The following is a 17871-nucleotide window of genomic DNA, read 5'->3' on the forward strand; positions in this document are numbered from 1 at the left end:
AAGTATCAGTGGATACTAGTGTGAGCTAAAGCACATAGTGGTACAAACTAGGGTAACTCGTAGCAAAGGTGGGTAAAGAACTGATCACTATTCTTAGTATTTCCCATAATGTAAAACACAACTCATAGGAGATGTATGATGATGTCATTTTTGATGTCATCCAGACATCAGACCGGTTTTGATCTTTATTGAGGTCTCATCAGTAAGTAGGTAGACCAAATTAATACTGAGGGCATAGCGAAAAGAACTTGTATACTTTGCTATACCCTCAGTATTAATTTGGTCTACCTACTCACTGATGAGACCTCAATAAAGATCAAAACCGGTCTGATGTCTGGATGACATCAAAAATGACATCATCATACATCTCCTATGAGATGTGTTTTACATTATGGGGAATACTAAGAATAGTGATCAGAGCTTTACCTACCTTTGCTACGAGTTGCCCTAGTTTGTACTACGTGCTTTAGCTCATGCTAGTATCCACCGATACTTTTATAGTTTACTATATTCAGCATGAAACTCTTTGATTCCAAACTTTGAGTTTCTTATTCGGTTTTGAAACAATGTGGGATTTAAACCTTACGAGTTGTCAAAAAGTTGCACCCATTAAATTACTTAAATAAAGAGCCATTAAGCTTCACTTCGACGATGTAACATTATTTAAATTAAGGGGATATTAAATCCCACATTGTTTCAAAACCGAATAAGAAACTCAAAGAATTTGATCTACCTACTCACTGATGAGACCTCAATAATGGTCGAAACTGGTCTGGGTACCTTCCTCCATAATGTATAACATCATACATCTCTATGAGATGTGTTTTACATTATGGGAAATACTAAGAATAGTGATCAGAGCTTTACCCACCTTTGCTAAGAGTTGCCCTAGTTTGTACTACATGCTTTAGCTCACACTAGTATCCGCTGATACTTTTATAGTTTACTATATTCGGCATGAAACTCTTTGATTCCGATTTTTGAGTTTCTTATTCGGTTTTGAAACAATGTGGGATTTAATATCCCCTTAATTTAAATAATATTATATTGCGGAAGTGAAGCCTACTGGCTCTTTATTTAAGTAATAATCATTTAAGTTTGTTTTAGTTTTATTAAATAGTAAATAAATTTTTGGTATAATAACTTTCTCATAAGCAAACAAAAGAAGATAGTTATAAGATTCCTGAAGCAGGGGGGGAAAGTTTTCACAACAAACTATAAACAAAAATGGCACTTTCACTTACTATATTTAGTGTGTTTCTAATTGGAAAGCTATTGTTTTCCTGAACTGTTTATAACTTACTTCCTTTCATCGAATGGAGAATTCTAACTTTCCTCCCATCCAAAAAAAAACAACAGAAAACTTTCTTTTGTACTATCCCAGAAAAAAAAAAAAAAAAATACTCTAAGCAGATAATGGTATCCAGTCTGCTATGAAAATTTCACTAAACTCATCTGCTAGCTTCTAAAGAGCTAAGGGAGAAAAAAAAATATTGCCAAGAATTTTAAAAGTAACTAAAGTAATAAATTATGGTCAGTGAATTGGAGGAGTATCTGCAAGTTATGTTAGAGCTCTCCAACTTCGCTTTTTTTATTACACCAAGCAGTTAGTTGCTCTTTTCTCTCCCTTGCCCCTAGCACTCCATGCATACAAACATGCCTTTTGCTCGAGCATCCCACTTTTATAAAGGCATCATGCCACTTCAAATTGGAAAACCAAACTCTTTCAAACTAGTTATTAATTTCTCTGCAATGGTATTCATTTGTTTCAATAATGAAATACTGTGAGTTGGCATAATTACAAGATTTATAAAAATGGAGGAAAGCTCACATAAAATATTTCATTAATGTAGAATTTTGCCCAAGCATCATAAGCATCATCAGTACAGGATCACCAAAATGGCAATTAAACAATAATAGGCAAATTCTAAAAATCACCACCTGAGTAGTTAATGTAAAATAACTAAAAATGGTCAATTTCTTAACTTAAAAAAAAAAAAATTACACACACATATATGTATATAGACAAAATAAAGTTATGAGAGATTAGCAGATTTAAAAAAGTACTATCTCCTGCAAAGGGGATAGATGGACCATGAGATCTGTTTAAGTTAGGGCAATGAAGTAAAGTTTTGCAGATTTCTTTATAATGACGTTCCATGAGGAAACGACTTTATCGATTCCTATTTTACAAACAAAATGCTTCTTTTAACAATGTTATTTATCTGCTACAGTTTCAAATAAAAGTTACTTGGCAAACAAATCCATCTTTATCCATGTGATATGACACAAGTAATATAGGCTGGGAGTGGCAGCATGCTCCTGTAACCCAGCTACTTGGAGGCCTGAATTGGAGGATGGTTTGAGATTGGAAGCTCTGCTCCTTGTCTTATGTTGATCAAACATACACGCTAAGCACGGCTTCGATATGGTGACCTCTGGGGAGCCCAGGTCACCAGGTTGACTAAGGAAAAGCGAACCATCCTGATAAAGTTGAACCCAATTCTTTAAGCCTCCATAGCCCAATTGGAAGAATGACAGTATGTTTCACCCTTCAACCTGAAAAAGGCCTTAGTTCAATTCTCGTTGTGATGGGAGGAATCTTTATAGTTTTAATTGAAGTTGAGTTAGCCAATCTCATATAGAGGTAGCAGGGGTTTTTTCCTCCTAGAAACTTGGGTTTTCCATCCTGCATACAGACAAATCAGCTTTCAGGACACATGCAATTTACAGACAAAAAATACTGATGGTGGTCGGCAGTAGATGGCGTTGGTGTAGGTAGTGGAGATAGAGTTGTAGGATGCCTTCCCTCAATGAGTCTTTGGACTCCTTGGAAGTGTTACGAAATGATATGAGAAACTTCAAGTGTCATAATAGAAATGGTTCTTTCATTTCACTGAAAATGTATTTGAAAATAATTACATTAAATATATATGAAAAACACTATTTTATTTTATTTTTTTCCTTGCAAAATTCCAGTATGCTTTGTCATCATGCTTGCAGTTAGATACATGATTGTTAATGATAACAATATAAACAAAATTTGTAGGCAGGGATTTTTTTTTTTTCACATTTCCTGTTTACCAACTGAAAAAGAGTTTAACTCTAAGCTAGGTGACTGTTAACCACCACCACCACACTTCCCATCTTCAGTCATTAATACACAACACTACTCATTCTGAGTGAATCATCTTATAGCTGCAAAATTAGATGACATAAGTGTGGAATACATAGCAGCATCTAGGCTTTTAGGGCCTTTTGCAAATTCATGATTGAGGCCTTTTATAGTGTGAGAGGTTTTGATACTTGGTAAAATCTTTCCATTGCCCTTGGCAACTGCCCCAATGCCAGAGCATTCCTACACCACTGGGAATATAGCTTAACAAAGTTTTAAATTCATCACAAATGTCCAAGATTTAAACATATCATGCTACAAAATATTTGAATTTTTTTCTTTCTAATTCAATGAAGTTGGACAAAATATCATTCTTGATGTTTTATGTTAAACAATGAAGAAATTCTCAGAAATAATTCTTTCTAAACTAATTTAACTTAAAAAGTAACCTTATCAGAAATAAAAGGATTATTTTCAAGAAAACAAAAACTGCAATACAGATAAATTATTGTTATTCCAATATCCTCCTCCTCCAAGGACTCATCGCAGAAGGGCACTCTACTCCACTACAAACATCTTGCTGTTTCCCCTACTACTTAATTCTCCACTTAGAACACAATGACACTACTACTATAAATGATTTGAATACATGCATTCTGCTTACAATAACTAGATATTTAATTAAACAACTTTCAAGTTGGCCATAGTCAAATTACTGACCAATTGCCATCATCTCTGTTCTCTTCAAAATAATGGAGAAAGTCATCAATAGCCAACTCCTCCACTACTTGGAGGCACACCAATTAATTAGTGACGACCAGTACTGATTCTGCAATTCAAGATCCACAGCTTACATCACCTACCACTGGACACATGCTATGAAAAGGTTTGGCAAAACTGTGCTTGACATTTCCAAACGTTTGACAGTGTGTGTGTCATTGAGGCCTGCTAAACAAATTGCCATCCTTTGATCTCCATGTTACACTCTGTAATTGGGTAGCCAGCTTTCTCTCTGGTCATTTTCTGCAAATCATAGTGGATGACTCCTCTCTTCGAGCTTCACCACCAATGCTGGAGTGCCTCAAGGCTTTTGTCACATCACCTATTCTCATTCTCCTATATATAAATGACCTACCCACAATCATCACTAATCCTATCCACAACTTTGTAGACAATGGTACTCTCCACTCATCTGATTCAATTGATGAAGCATTTAATACTCTGACATACCAGGCTACAAGCTCCAACTAGTGCCTTAAACATTGATCTATATACTATCCTTCAATGGGGCGAGGACAACTTTCGTGTTCCATTCCACCAAAACACGGTCTTGCCTTTGTTTCTTAGAAAAGAGTTCTCAGCTCGTTTATCCTTATCCTCAGTAATACACAAATTACCAGACAAGATCAGATCTCTCTACTTGGACTAACATTTGCCTCCAGTCTCTCCTGGCATAAACATATCACATCAATAGCCTCCTCAGCATTCTCTTTCATTCAAGAGGCTATTTTATCCCCCAACCAACTCTTAACTATATACAAATCCCAAATCTACCATGCTTAGAATACTGCTCACATATTTGATATGGTGCACCTAAAACTTCCCTTAAAATCCTTGACACCCGAGAGGTGAGCAATTAGGATTGTGGATGATCCCTCGCTTACAGATTCATTGCAATTATCTCACATCCAGTGTGTCTGCACTGTGTCTTGCAGGTACTTCCATAGTCACTGCTCCAGTGAATTGGCAACATCATTCCTCCACTTTCTGTTGCACCTGTTAATACATGAGCATCTGCAAACACACTGAACCTGCTTCTCCTCTTCCTGTTTTATTCCACCACCTCTGTTCTCTGGACCAGCCTTCGTTATGAAGCATTCCCAACAACTACAACCTGCAGCTCTTCAAAAAAAAAAAAAAAAAAAAAAAATCAATATCTTCTATCTCAGTCTCAATCCTCATTTGCTTCCTACACATCCTTATTGATATGCTTATAGGTCTCTCAATCCCTCATGTATGGGATCAGTTTTTTAAAAAAATAAATAGTGTCATGTTTATTGCTTTGACCTCACAAGCAGACTGCAGTATAACATGATTGCTACAGCATGAAAATAAAGCATTTAGCACCCACTTGGCAATCTATAAAAGCAGAATGCAGTCCACAAAAGAGTTGGAGTTTAAATGAAATAGAAGCATTGGTGTTGACAAGATGGCTAGGTTGTTTATATGGGGGAGAACCACGGGTGACTGGAGGTAGTAATGGAGAAAATCCAGTGCTCCAAACCAATCTTGCATGGCATACAATTAGTTGCTTGACTGAAAGTGTTAGAAGCAACCAAAGCATATAATGAGTAAAAGATTTTTATTCCAATTTTATGTCCAAAAACAAAATTCTTTACAGTCAGTAGTTAATATATATTTACTTTGATTTTCAAAATATCTTTAAAAAAAGGCATTGGAAGAATGTCCAGAGGGAATCACAATAAATGGAAAGATCGTTAACAACCTACAATATGCAGATGACAATGTGCTAATTAAGATAACATCATAGATCTCCAAAAACTCGTTGACAGAGTATACATAGAAAACCAAAGAACAGGAATAAACATCAACAAGACGAAATACATGGTCATTAGCAAACATCCAACCTCATCGATGAAACTGACACTCAGTGGGAAAACTGTCAATCAAGTGTCAAGGTATAAATATCTTGGTTGCTGGCTTAATGAAAGGTGGGATCCTGAAGTAGATATAAAGACAAGGATTAAACTTGCACATTTAATAAAAATGAGAATATTATTCTGCAATAAAGATATAAATGTAGAAGTCAGATGCCAAATGCTGAAATGTTACATCTGGTCCATTTTGCTCTATAGAGTTGAGACATGGATATTAAGGTGCCAAACATCAAGAAAATTTAAACCTTTGAGATTTGACTATATAGACAAATGCTAAAGATATCATGGACAGAAAAAAAATAGCCAATGAAGATGTCTTAAAATCCATTGGCAAGGTAAAGATCTCGTACAATCAATCAAGAAATGAAAAACGTCAAATCTTGACCACATCATGAAATGTGGTCAAGAAGGAAAGAGGCAGTGAAGGAATAGAAGAAAGCATATCAAAAGTTCCTGGCAAATAAGTCAGCTTGTGCTCTTAGAGAATACAGAGACAAATGCAAGAATGCTAAACACTGTGTAAAACTAGCTAAACAAAAGTCATTATAGGACTTTGGCAAGAATATAGAAATTAAATAACAAGAAGGTGGCAAAATATTCTGGAGGTTGTTGAAGAAGCTTAGAAATGGAGGAAAGAGTGCTGTAAAAGGAATTAGAGATGACAAAGGTGATATGAAAACTGGAGAAAAAGATATCCTTGAAGTATGGAGTAATTACTTCAAAAAATTTCTAAATGAAACTACCAGTGATTTAAAAAAAAAAAAAAAAAAAAAAAAAAAACTGACCAGGCATGCAATCAGGAATACATATCCATGCTTGAAGTAGAAAAAGCCATCAAAGGTCTGAAATGTGGAAAAGCAGCTGGTATAGATGATATCAGACCAGAAATGATCAAATATGGAGGTATAAAAGTTTTACAGTGGCTACACTGCATATTTCAGAGGGCCTGGACAGAAGAACGAATTCCAGATGAGTGGAGTAGAGCTCTCATAGTACCCATATATAAAAAGAGAAATAAAACTGATTGTGAGAATTACAGAGGTATTTCCCTGCTGAGTGTTCCTGGTAAGATTTATGCCAGTATACTTGAGAAATGGTTGAGGATTGTGGAAGAGAAGCTTGTTCACTAACAAGCTGGATTCAGGCCAAATAGAGGCTGTCAGGATCAGATATTCACTTTACGACAAATAGTTGAAAAGTCATGGGAGTATAACAAAGATCTGTATTTAAGTTATGTAGATCTGGAAAAAGCATATGACAAGATGCCAAAAGAGAAGCTATTCAAAATGCTAGTTGTATGGTGTCAGTGGATCATTATATGAAGCAATACTTAGTCTTTATTTGAGTTGTAGGTCAGCGGTTAGAATTGAAGGAAGTACAGGGAGATGATTTAATGTTAAATCTGGTGTCAGACAAGGATGCACATTATTACCTCTGTTACTCATTATCTATATGGATTACATTATGAAGGAAAGTGGTATTAAACCTGATATCAAAATTGGAGACGTTAATTCCAGCTCCTTGCTTTATGCAGATGATGTTATACTTCTAAATAAATTTGCTTCAAGTCTGCAAGATCTCCTGACTAAATTGAATAACTGTTGTAATAGATATGGTATGAAAGTCAGAAATAACAAGACAAAGATAATGAAAATAGGCAGAAGCATTGTAAATATCAGCTGCATTGTGAATGAAGAACCTATAGAACAAAACCTATAAAAACAAATTATTTATTTTTTAATTTATATATATATATATATATATATATATATATATATATATATATATTTTTTTTTTTTTGTTTGTTTGTTTTTTTTTCACCAGAGGTCAGGCTAACAATTGTTGTAGCGGTTGGTCAGTGTCTTTAACAAACCAGTTTGATTGTGGTGTAGCTAGTTTTCTGTGTATAGTTGTATGCTCCAGAAGATGACCTTGACATAAAGGTCGAAATGTCGAATGTAGATTTTAGTTAAATTAAACTAAAGTGTTTATTTAAACATGGTAGTTGTCTCCATAATTTTCCAAAATGCATTTCAGATACTTAGGCACGCTTTTTTAGTGAAGAAGGTAAATTAAATATGGAAATAGATAACAGAATCAACAAAGCTGGTATGGTAGGAAGTCAACTGAATAAATTTATATGGAATAAGAGAGAAATTAGTCAAAACACTAAATTAGCTGTATACAAGACAGTGTTCAAACCAATTTTAACTTATGGATCTGATAGCTGGGTCAGAAGTAAAACACTTGACCAAAGACTAGAGGCAACAGATATGAGAGTTCTGAGAAAGATTAGGGGCATGAACAGATGGCATCAATGGCAATATCATATTAAAAATGAGGATATTAGGAAAGAACTTGACATTGTCAGCATTCAGGAATGCGTTAGCAGAGCTAATCTCAGGTGGTATGGTCACTTAAACAGAATGGGCGAGGAAAGATTAGCCAAAGAAGTGTTCTCTGCCAGGTTGGCAAGAAAAAGTCCCAGAGGAAGACCAAGATATAGGTGGATTGATATTTGCCTTAGAAGATAGATATATAAATATAAGATCTGACAATGTTGTAGCTTTGACAGGTAGCAGATTGATTTGGCAGAAAATTGTAGTTAGGAAGTTAGTAATGATGTAAATTTTTCATGTAGTACTATCATGTCCTGTAGGTAAATGTCAGGAATTTGATGATGATGGTTTGACAACATCAAGACATGACAAGAAATAGCGATGTACAATTGCTGAGATCAATGCAAGAATGTAGTTTGTTCAAGGTGGTTGCTGCTGTTCTTGTATCTTGTACATATGTATGTTTTCCTGATGATGACCACAGAGGTCGAAACGTCGATTGTTACTTGCTTAATGTTAAGTAAAGTAATTATTCTAACACGTGTGTTGTGTTTCCGTAAGTTCTTCACTATGAAGATTTTCAATAGAAGATGGCACTACAAGAAGTGTCCAATAGAATAGACAGGGTTTTCTCCTCATATTAAAAACGAGGATATTAGGAAAGAACTTGACATTGTCAGCATTCAGGAATGCGTTAGCAGAGCTAATCTCAGGTGGTATGGTCACTTAAACAGAATGGGCGAGGAAAGATTAGCCAAAGAAGTGTTCTCTGCTAGGTTGGCAAGAAAAAGTCCCAGAGGAAGACCAAGATATAGGTGGATTGATATTTGCCTTAGAAGATAGATATGTAAATATAAGATCTGACAATGTTGTAGCTTTGACAGGTAGCAGATTGATTTGGCAGAAAATTGTAGTTAGGAAGTTAGTAATGATGTAAATTTTTCATGTAGTACTATCATGTCCTGTATACCCCTTGAAGGTAAATGTCAGGAATTTGATGATGATGGTTTGACAACATCAAGACATGACAAGAAATAGCGATGTACAATTGCTGAGATCAATGCAAGAATGTAGTTTGTTCAAGGTGGTTGCTGCTGTTCTTGTATCTTGTACATATGTATGTTTTCCTGATGATGACCTCAATATAGAGGTCCAAACGTCAATTGTTACTTGCTTAATGTTAAGTAAAGTAATTATTCTAACACGTGTGTTGTGTTTCCGTAAGTTCTTCACTATGAAGATTTTCAATAGAAGATGGCACTACAAGAAGTGTCCAATAGAATAGACAGGGTTTTCTCCTCATATTAAAAACGAGGATATTAGGAAAGAACTTGACATTGTCAGCATTCAGGAATGCGTTAGCAGAGCTAATCTCAGGTGGTATGGTCACTTAAACAGAATGGGCGAGGAAAGATTAGCCAAAGAAGTGTTCTCTGCTAGGTTGGCAAGAAAAAGTCCCAGAGGAAGACCAAGATATAGGTGGATTGATATTTGCCTTAGAAGATAGATATGTAAATATAAGATCTGACAATGTTGTAGCTTTGACAGGTAGCAGATTGATTTGGCAGAAAATTGTAGTTAGGAAGTTAGTAATGATGTAAATTTTTCATGTAGTACTATCATGTCCTGTATACCCCTTGAAGGTAAATGTCAGGAATTTGATGATGATGGTTTGACAACATCAAGACATGACAAGAAATAGCGATGTACAATTGCTGAGATCAATGCAAGAATGTAGTTTGTTCAAGGTGGTTGCTGCTGTTCTTGTATCTTGTACATATGTATGTTTTCCTGATGATGACCTCAATATAGAGGTCCAAACGTCGATTGTTACTTGCTTAATGTTAAGTAAAGTAATTATTCTAACACGTGTGTTGTGTTTCCGTAAGTTCTTCACTATGAAGATTTTCAATAGAAGATGGCACTACAAGAAGTGTCCAATTGAATAGACAGGGTTTTCTCCTAGAAGTCTGGATTTGATATGAGTGAACTAATTAATATTGACACAGCTTGAAGGAAAATTGTATTAGTTGCCACTGTTACATTTCTAAAGCCTTTTATTTCACGCTCAATAATCATGTCTGCTCAAATTCAGTGCTTGTGTAGTAATCGAGTAAATCTGGGTCAATTTCAATAAAAAAAAAAAAAAAGCAACTAGTTTTTGTGAAATTTTATGTTACTGACTGGCATATATCAGCCCTTAATCGATGGGACATCTACTCCTGGATAACTTTTACATATTTTCATTTGGTTAAGATATTTTTTCAGGATGAGTGTGTAGTCTAATTGATATTGTTCTATGTTGTCTGTCTGCTTGTATCTTTTTTCCATTTCGGCCGTTCATATAGTGTATTTACTATTGTTAAATTATGGCTTTTGCAGAATTTGATTAGTCTTTCTCTGTCATTTTGTTTGCCAAGTAGAAATCTACCAGTAATCCTCTTCAATAACTGCATTCCAGTCTGCCATCATGATCAAGTTTTGTTGATCATTTACTCTCACCAGTACTTCTTTAATCTTTTCATAAATTTCTATTTCTTTTAATTCACAGAAATTTTTTCACTGATAGTTCATTGCAGGAAAATTCATTGCTAGAAAAATTCTTCCTAGAAAATTAAAATAATATTGTGATACACATGAAAAACAAATGCAAAACAAGAAATATTTTAGGAAATATAGTTTATTTAATTAGATTTTATTTAGCCTTTTTATAATCTCTATAAAGTGAAATCAATACTTTTTATTTTACTGGTCGGTGAGTTCCCTAACATTTCTGTTTCTATGTTATGTGTGTGTATGTGCACACACTACAATCTCTGTAGACTGGATATTAATTTTTTTTTTTATAAAACTGTGATAGGATGGTTAGAAATAAGGACACCAAATTTAAGAAGTAAAAAAAAATCAGCTATCACCTTTTTGTTCCTGTATAGGGAGTAGGCAAGACCATTTAGCCCTATCTAACTTTTGGAGACTGAGTGGGCAGTTCAGTCTCCACTGGTAGCCAATCAGAGATAGTTGGCCCAAGGTTAACACTAATTAATTGGTATGCAGTGAAGACGGTGGCTAGCGAGTGCTGCCATCTCGTGGTCCCTAACCTTAACACAATATTTTTAATGTCTGAAAATAGTGTGGATTTGATGGCTGATTTTCTTGAGTTTCCAGGAGAAAAAACCTCCTTGCCCATGCCAGAAATTAACTAACTCAGGAACCAGTCGAGAAAAGACTTAGAAAATGTTCCTCTAGTCGGTGATTAGATTTGAACCCAAGTCTTTCTTCGTGTGATTAAGTGTAGAGTGCAAATGCCACTTCTGCTGAGCTACACAGGCTCAAATTTAAGAAAGTTTGCTTATTTTTGTAACATTTAACTGTTTTTGTATTTGTGTATTTAAGAGACTCAAGATGTGTGGTTTTTTTTTTATTTTTTACTGAACTAATTCAAAAAATGAGGTGCTTTCAATTATAGGATAACCATGTATTTTGGAACTGACTCCACTTTGCCTACTCAGTAAAGAGAGTTTGGAGACATTGTTTTGTAGAGCTGGTTTAAAGACTGTCCGTGCAGCTCTGAATTACTATATTAAAGAAACAGCCAGTAAAATTGAATAAATTGTTTCACAAATGTAAATTAGCTTAAGGCAAAATTCCCATCTGTGACTGAAAGACTAGCCTGCACTTTATTTCCCAGTACTAGTATTTTATGAAATTTTAAATTTGATATTTGAGAATATTTGTCATCTTGACTGGAGGGAGAAAAAAAATGTGTAGGTGCATGCTCCGAAAGTGAAATACATAGTTAATTAATTCTTTTGTGATAAGTTGGAAAATAAGCTGTAATCAGGAATATTTGCAGGTCAGAATGGTTAGCTAATTGGAATAGGTTTCCTGGTTGGCCGAGTGGTTAAAATACCCATTCTCCAACTACATAGTTAATTACTTCTCAAAATAGAATTATTAACTATATATTTCACTTTGGGAGTATGCATCTATACTTTTTTTCTTTTTTTTTTTTTCAGTGAAGAAGACAAATATTATTGTTGTACAGGCACTTCCATGGAGTCTGAAGACTCATCGTGGGAGATCCAAACTATCCACACAATCTGTCATACCTCCCCTTGAACGAATTAATAGACAAAGTGTTAACAACTGACTCTGGCATCTCATTCCATTCATTCACAACTCTCCAAGTGAAAAATCTAGTCCTAATGCCCCTACTAATGACACTTTTATGCAACCAAGGATGTCTCTTGTTATGCTCCCTCTAGTAAGAACTGAAACATTTCCCTTGCATCAATCTTATAAAATCCTTTAACTTAAATTTTTCAATCATATCTCCTCTTTTCTGCCTGTCAACCAATTTCTGCAGCTCACATATCCTCAAATTATCCTTATAGGGAATGTTTTACAGACCACTCACCATCTTGGTCACTTGCCTCTGAATCCTCTCCACTACTTAATCATCCCCAAGAAACCCAGGACACCAGACCTAAGCATAGTAATCCAGATGTGGAGGTATCAAAGCCTTGTAAAGAGGAATAACTTCCTTATCTCTTCTTTTCTTGTTAGTGTGTCAAGTAATCTTATGAGCTATCTTAACAATATGCCTTCTATACTTCAATTCTGTCTACCACCATCCCTAGCTTCATTATTTTCTGGAGTACGTTTCCATCAGTGTGTAATCTCTTTAACCCAAAATGCATAACATTACATTTCTACACATTAAAATACTAATTATCTTTTGCACATACTGACAACCTATTTAAATAAAAGCTCTCCACATTGCCATGATTCACTATTACTCTACCTAATTTTGCATCATCAGCAAATAACTATTTCCTTTCAGGTTATTTCTTATATCGTCATCAAATTCCTGCCATGCACCCTCACGGGGTGTACAGGATATGATAGTACAACATGAAAAAAAATTTACATCATTACTAACTTCCTATCTACAATTTTCCTCCAAATCAATCTGCTACCTGTCAAAGCTACAACATTGTCAGATCTTATATTTATATATCTATCTTCTAAGGCAAATATCAATCCACCTATATCTTGGTCTTCCTCTGGGACTTTTTCTTGCCAACCTGGCAGAGAACACTTCTTTGGCTAATCTTTCCTCGCCCATTCTGTTTAAGTGACCATACCACCTGAGATTAGCTCTGCTAACGCATTCCTGAATGCTGACAATGTCAAGTTCTTTCCTAATATCCTCGTTTTTAATATGATATTGCCATTGATGCTATCTGTTCATGCCCCTAATCTTTCTCAGAACTCTCATATCTGTTGCCTCTAGTCTTTGGTCAAGTGTTTTACTTCTGACCCAGCTATCAGATCCATAAGTTAAAATTGGTTTGAACACTGTCTTGTATACAGCTAATTTAGTGTTTTGACTAATTTCTCTCTTATTCCATATGAATATATGAATTTATTCAATTGACTTCCCACCATACCAGCTTTGCTGATTCTGTTATCTATTTCTATATTTAATATATCATCTCCGCTAAAAATCATGCCTAAGTAGCTAAAATGTTTTACATGTTCCACAGGTTCTCCATTCACAACACAGTTGACATTTTCAATTATTCTGCTTATTTTCATTGTCTTTGTCTTTTAATTGCTGACCTTCATACCATATTTATTACAACAGTTATTCAATTTAGTCAGAGAATCTTGCAGACTTGTAGCGGATTTATTTAGAAGTATAGCATCATCTGCATAAAGCAAAGAGCTGACATTAACATCTCCAATTTTGATATCATGTTTAATACCGCTTTCCTTCATAATGTGATCCATATAGATAATGAATAACAGAGGGGATAATGTACATCCTTGTCTCACACCAGATTTAACATTAAACCATCTTCCTGTACTTCCTTCAATTCTAACTGCTGACTTACTACTCAAATAAAGACTAAGTATTGCTTGATATAATGTCCCATTGATACTATATAACTGTAGCGTATTGAATAGCTTCTCTCTTGGCACCTTGTCATATGCCTTTTCCAAATCGACAAAACTTAAATACAGATCTTTGTTATATTCCCATGCTTTGTCGACTATTTGTCACAAAGTGAAGATCTGATCCTGACAGCCTCTATTTGGCCTGAATCCAGCTTGTTCTTAACCAAGCTTTTCTTCCACAATTCTTCTCAACCATTTCTCAATGTATACTTGCATAGATCTTGCCAGGAACACTCAGTAGGGAAATACCTCTGTAATTCTCGCATTCAGTTTTATTTCCCTTTTTATATATGGGTACTATGAGAGCTCTACTCCAATCATCGGGAATTCGTCCCTCTGTCCAGGCTTTCTGAATTATGCAGTGCAGCCACTGTAAGACTTTTATACCACCATACTTCAGCATTTCTGGTCGAATATCATCTACTCCTACTACCTTTCCACATTTGAAGCCTTTGATGGCTTTTTCTACTTCAAGTATGGATATGTATTCCTGACTGCATGCCTCGCACAGTGCTTTTTACCACTGTGCTGTCATCACTGCTTGTTTCATTTAGCAGTTTTTCAAAGTAATTACTCCATACTTCAAGGATATCTTTTTCTCCCGTTTTCATGTCACCTTTATCATCTCTAACTCCTTTTACAGCATGCTTTCCTCCATTCTTAAGCTTCTTCAACAACCTCCAGAATATTTTGCCACCTTCTTTATATTTATTTTCTATATTCTTGCCAAAGTCCTCCCATGACTTTTGTTTAGCTAGTTTTACACAGTGTTTAGCATTCTTGCATTTGTCTCTATATTTCTAAGAGCACAAGCTGACTTATTTGTCAGGAACTTTTGATATGCTTTCTTCTTTTCCTGTGTCCACCAGGGAGTTCTGATTTTTTTATCCTTGCAGACAACTTCACATGCCTCTCTAGCTGAATCAATCAGGGCTTTTTTCAAGGCTTGCCATTGAATCTCCAAGGTTTGATTCCTGTTCTCAAACTCTTTCATTTTTTCTTCAATAATCTTTGTGTATTTTAGTCTACAGTTCACATCTGAGAGCTGCTCAACTTTTATTCGCTTTAAAACTTTCTTACATGTTATTCTTTTCAATATGAAATTCAATTTTATCCTGCTCGAGACTAAATAGTGATCACTTCCAATTTCAAATCCTCTGTACACGCTGGTGTCCTGCACCAGAGAGAAAACATCACTATCAACAATAACATAGTCATTGAGACTTTTCTTATTCCTAGCATCTTCTCTCCATGTGAATTTGTGCACATTTTTATGTTGGAAAATGGTGTTAGTAATAACCAGTCCATGTCCTGAGCAGAAATCCAACAGATATTTGCCATTATTATTAGCTTTGCTCTTTTCTCCAAATTTTCCCAAAATATTTTTGTATGTCTCACAATCATTTCCTACTCTGCTATTTAGATCCCCAACAAGGACCAACTTTTCATTTTTCATTGTATCAGTGGCTTTTTCTAAAGCCTCAAAAAATTCCTCCACTTCTACCTTAGCAGAACCTTCTGTGGGACCATAGGCACAAATAAGTCTCATTGTCCAGTTCCCCATTCTCATATTTGCCCACATTACTCTACTTGAGACTGCCTTCCATTGAAGATTAGCCTCATATTTTGTGTTGAATACTATGGCTACTCCTTCTTTTCCTTGATTATCATTGCCTGAATATAACATTTTGTATTTATTGCTCAGAAAGATCTCACCGGTTTTTGTCTTTTTTGTTTCAGCCACCCCTATTATGTCGATTTGTTACTTATCTAATTCCTCAACTAGCTCCATTTCTTTGCCATTCAGGCTTATGTTGATAGTACCGATCTTTAACTCTGGTGATGTTGAGTTGGGGTGTATTTTCAGGTTTGTTTCAGTAGCTGACTTTTCGCTGTTCACCCTGGTTCCCTGGCGAAAATAACGGGGGCCTTGTTTAACCGGGCGACGCCCCAGTCGGCATGAAATTTTTTCATGTTGTACCATCATTTTTTATTTTGGTTTAACCAATAAGAATATAATTTGGTCGGCTAAATCCCAAATTGCCAGCCCATCCTCGTTCGTTCAGTATCCAAGTAGATACCCAACAGTGTGCACCATGACAAGGTGAGTATTGGACATTAGGTAAGAATCCCTGATCAGTTCTCTGCATTCCTTTAAAGCCTATGTGGAGTTCTCCTCTCAGTTATATAGCTTTGATTCTTAAGCACCCCTAGGATAATTCACTGTAAACATTTTTGCCGTAAAACATTTTGTATTAATTTTTGTAAATAATCAACGGATGATAAAGGGTATTATAAAATCATTAGAAAGGCAAATCGTTATTAAGGTGAATGTCAGTGATACATGACATAATGAAATAATTTAAAAATTGTGAAAATTACAAGAGATGCTGCATAAATAATTACCTTTTTTTTTTTTTTGCTGAGTAAGATCAATTCAACAAATCCATAAGTAATATTGCTAATTGGAAGAAATGCTAATGCTGTGAATCATTTAATTTTCGTTTTAAATTCAACATCTGTGTGATAGTGTGACTTCAAGCCAATGGCAACATTTTTGCGATAAAGATTTTGTTAGTTTAAATATGTTAGAAAAAGCGTTGATAGTTGCTTTCTCGAAGTCAACCATTAATGTTTTGGGATCTAATGATGAATATAAGCCCTTTAAGGCACTGAATAATCTGCTGTAAGTTAATTCTGATTTTCTGGGAAGCAAAGCAAAAAGCTGCCATGGAAACCTTTGGAGTCTCATGACAGACAGTCCCAAGCTTGGATAAAAGAGGAGGGTCGGTCAGGTGAGTGATGCTCTGACTGTAAACAAAAAACACAATTGTTATCTAATGCCTATACAATCAACAGCTACAACATGCTGGCTCAGACGTTGCCTGGATCAACAAAGTCTGCAATACCCATTGAGCTATCGGGGTTGGATCGAAAAATTGGGATACTAAAAGGAAACAAACTGAAATTAACAGAACTATTATCAATAGGAACATGGAATGTATAGACACTTTGGATGTCAAGCAAATTAGAATTACTTCGCGAGGAAATTAAGAGATATCGGTGTGATAATACTAGGACTGGCAGAGATGCAGTGGGCATCATCAGGAGAGAAAAATGGATGCAAAGTCATATGGTTAGGGCATGACACCAAACACGAAGCAGGAGTTGGCATCCTTCTTGACAAAAGAGCTAGAGAAGCACTATTAGACTACAAACCAGTCAATGAATGAATCATAACAGCAAGATTTCAAGCAAAACCATTTAATATATCAATAGTCCAGATATATGCACCCACATCTGACAGCACAGATGAGGATATTGACTTATTTTATAAAGATCTGACAGAGACAATAGAAACAATACCAAAGCAAGATGTACTAATTATTGAAGGAAATTGGAATGCCAAAGTCGGAATAGATAATGATCGTTGGGAAAGAGTCATGGGGAAAGAAATGAATGAGATGAAAAAATGTTAGAATTTGCTGTGAACGACGAGATGATCTGTAACACAAGATTCCAGCAAAAGGAGTGTAGAAAATTGATATGACGAGCAAACGATAGGAAAACCAAGAACATAACTGATATTATTAAAAGAAGACAGACAACATAAGTACAGCAGTATCGAACTTTTCAAAGATCAGGTATAGACTCGGATCATAGTTTAGTGATAGCAAACATCAAGTTGAAATTAAAAAGAAAATATAAACCCCATCATCAGAAACAAAGAAATACAGCAAGAATAAGTGAAGCAGAAATAGGTAGAAGGTACAGA

At 35.3% G+C, this 17871-nt stretch overlaps 1 protein-coding gene across 1 annotated transcript in view; it reads left to right on the forward strand.

Moving 5' to 3' along the window:
- Positions 1 to 17871, forward strand: part of Chmp1 (charged multivesicular body protein 1) — a 110905-nt gene that overhangs the window by 76317 nt on the left and 16717 nt on the right. The window lies entirely within an intron of this gene.

This window comes from Typopeltis vanoorti, chromosome 19 (genome assembly GCF_054136105.1).
Source record: "Typopeltis vanoorti isolate ZY-2024b chromosome 19, IOZ_Tvanoo_1.0, whole genome shotgun sequence".
NCBI lineage: Eukaryota > Metazoa > Arthropoda > Arachnida > Uropygi > Thelyphonidae > Typopeltis > Typopeltis vanoorti.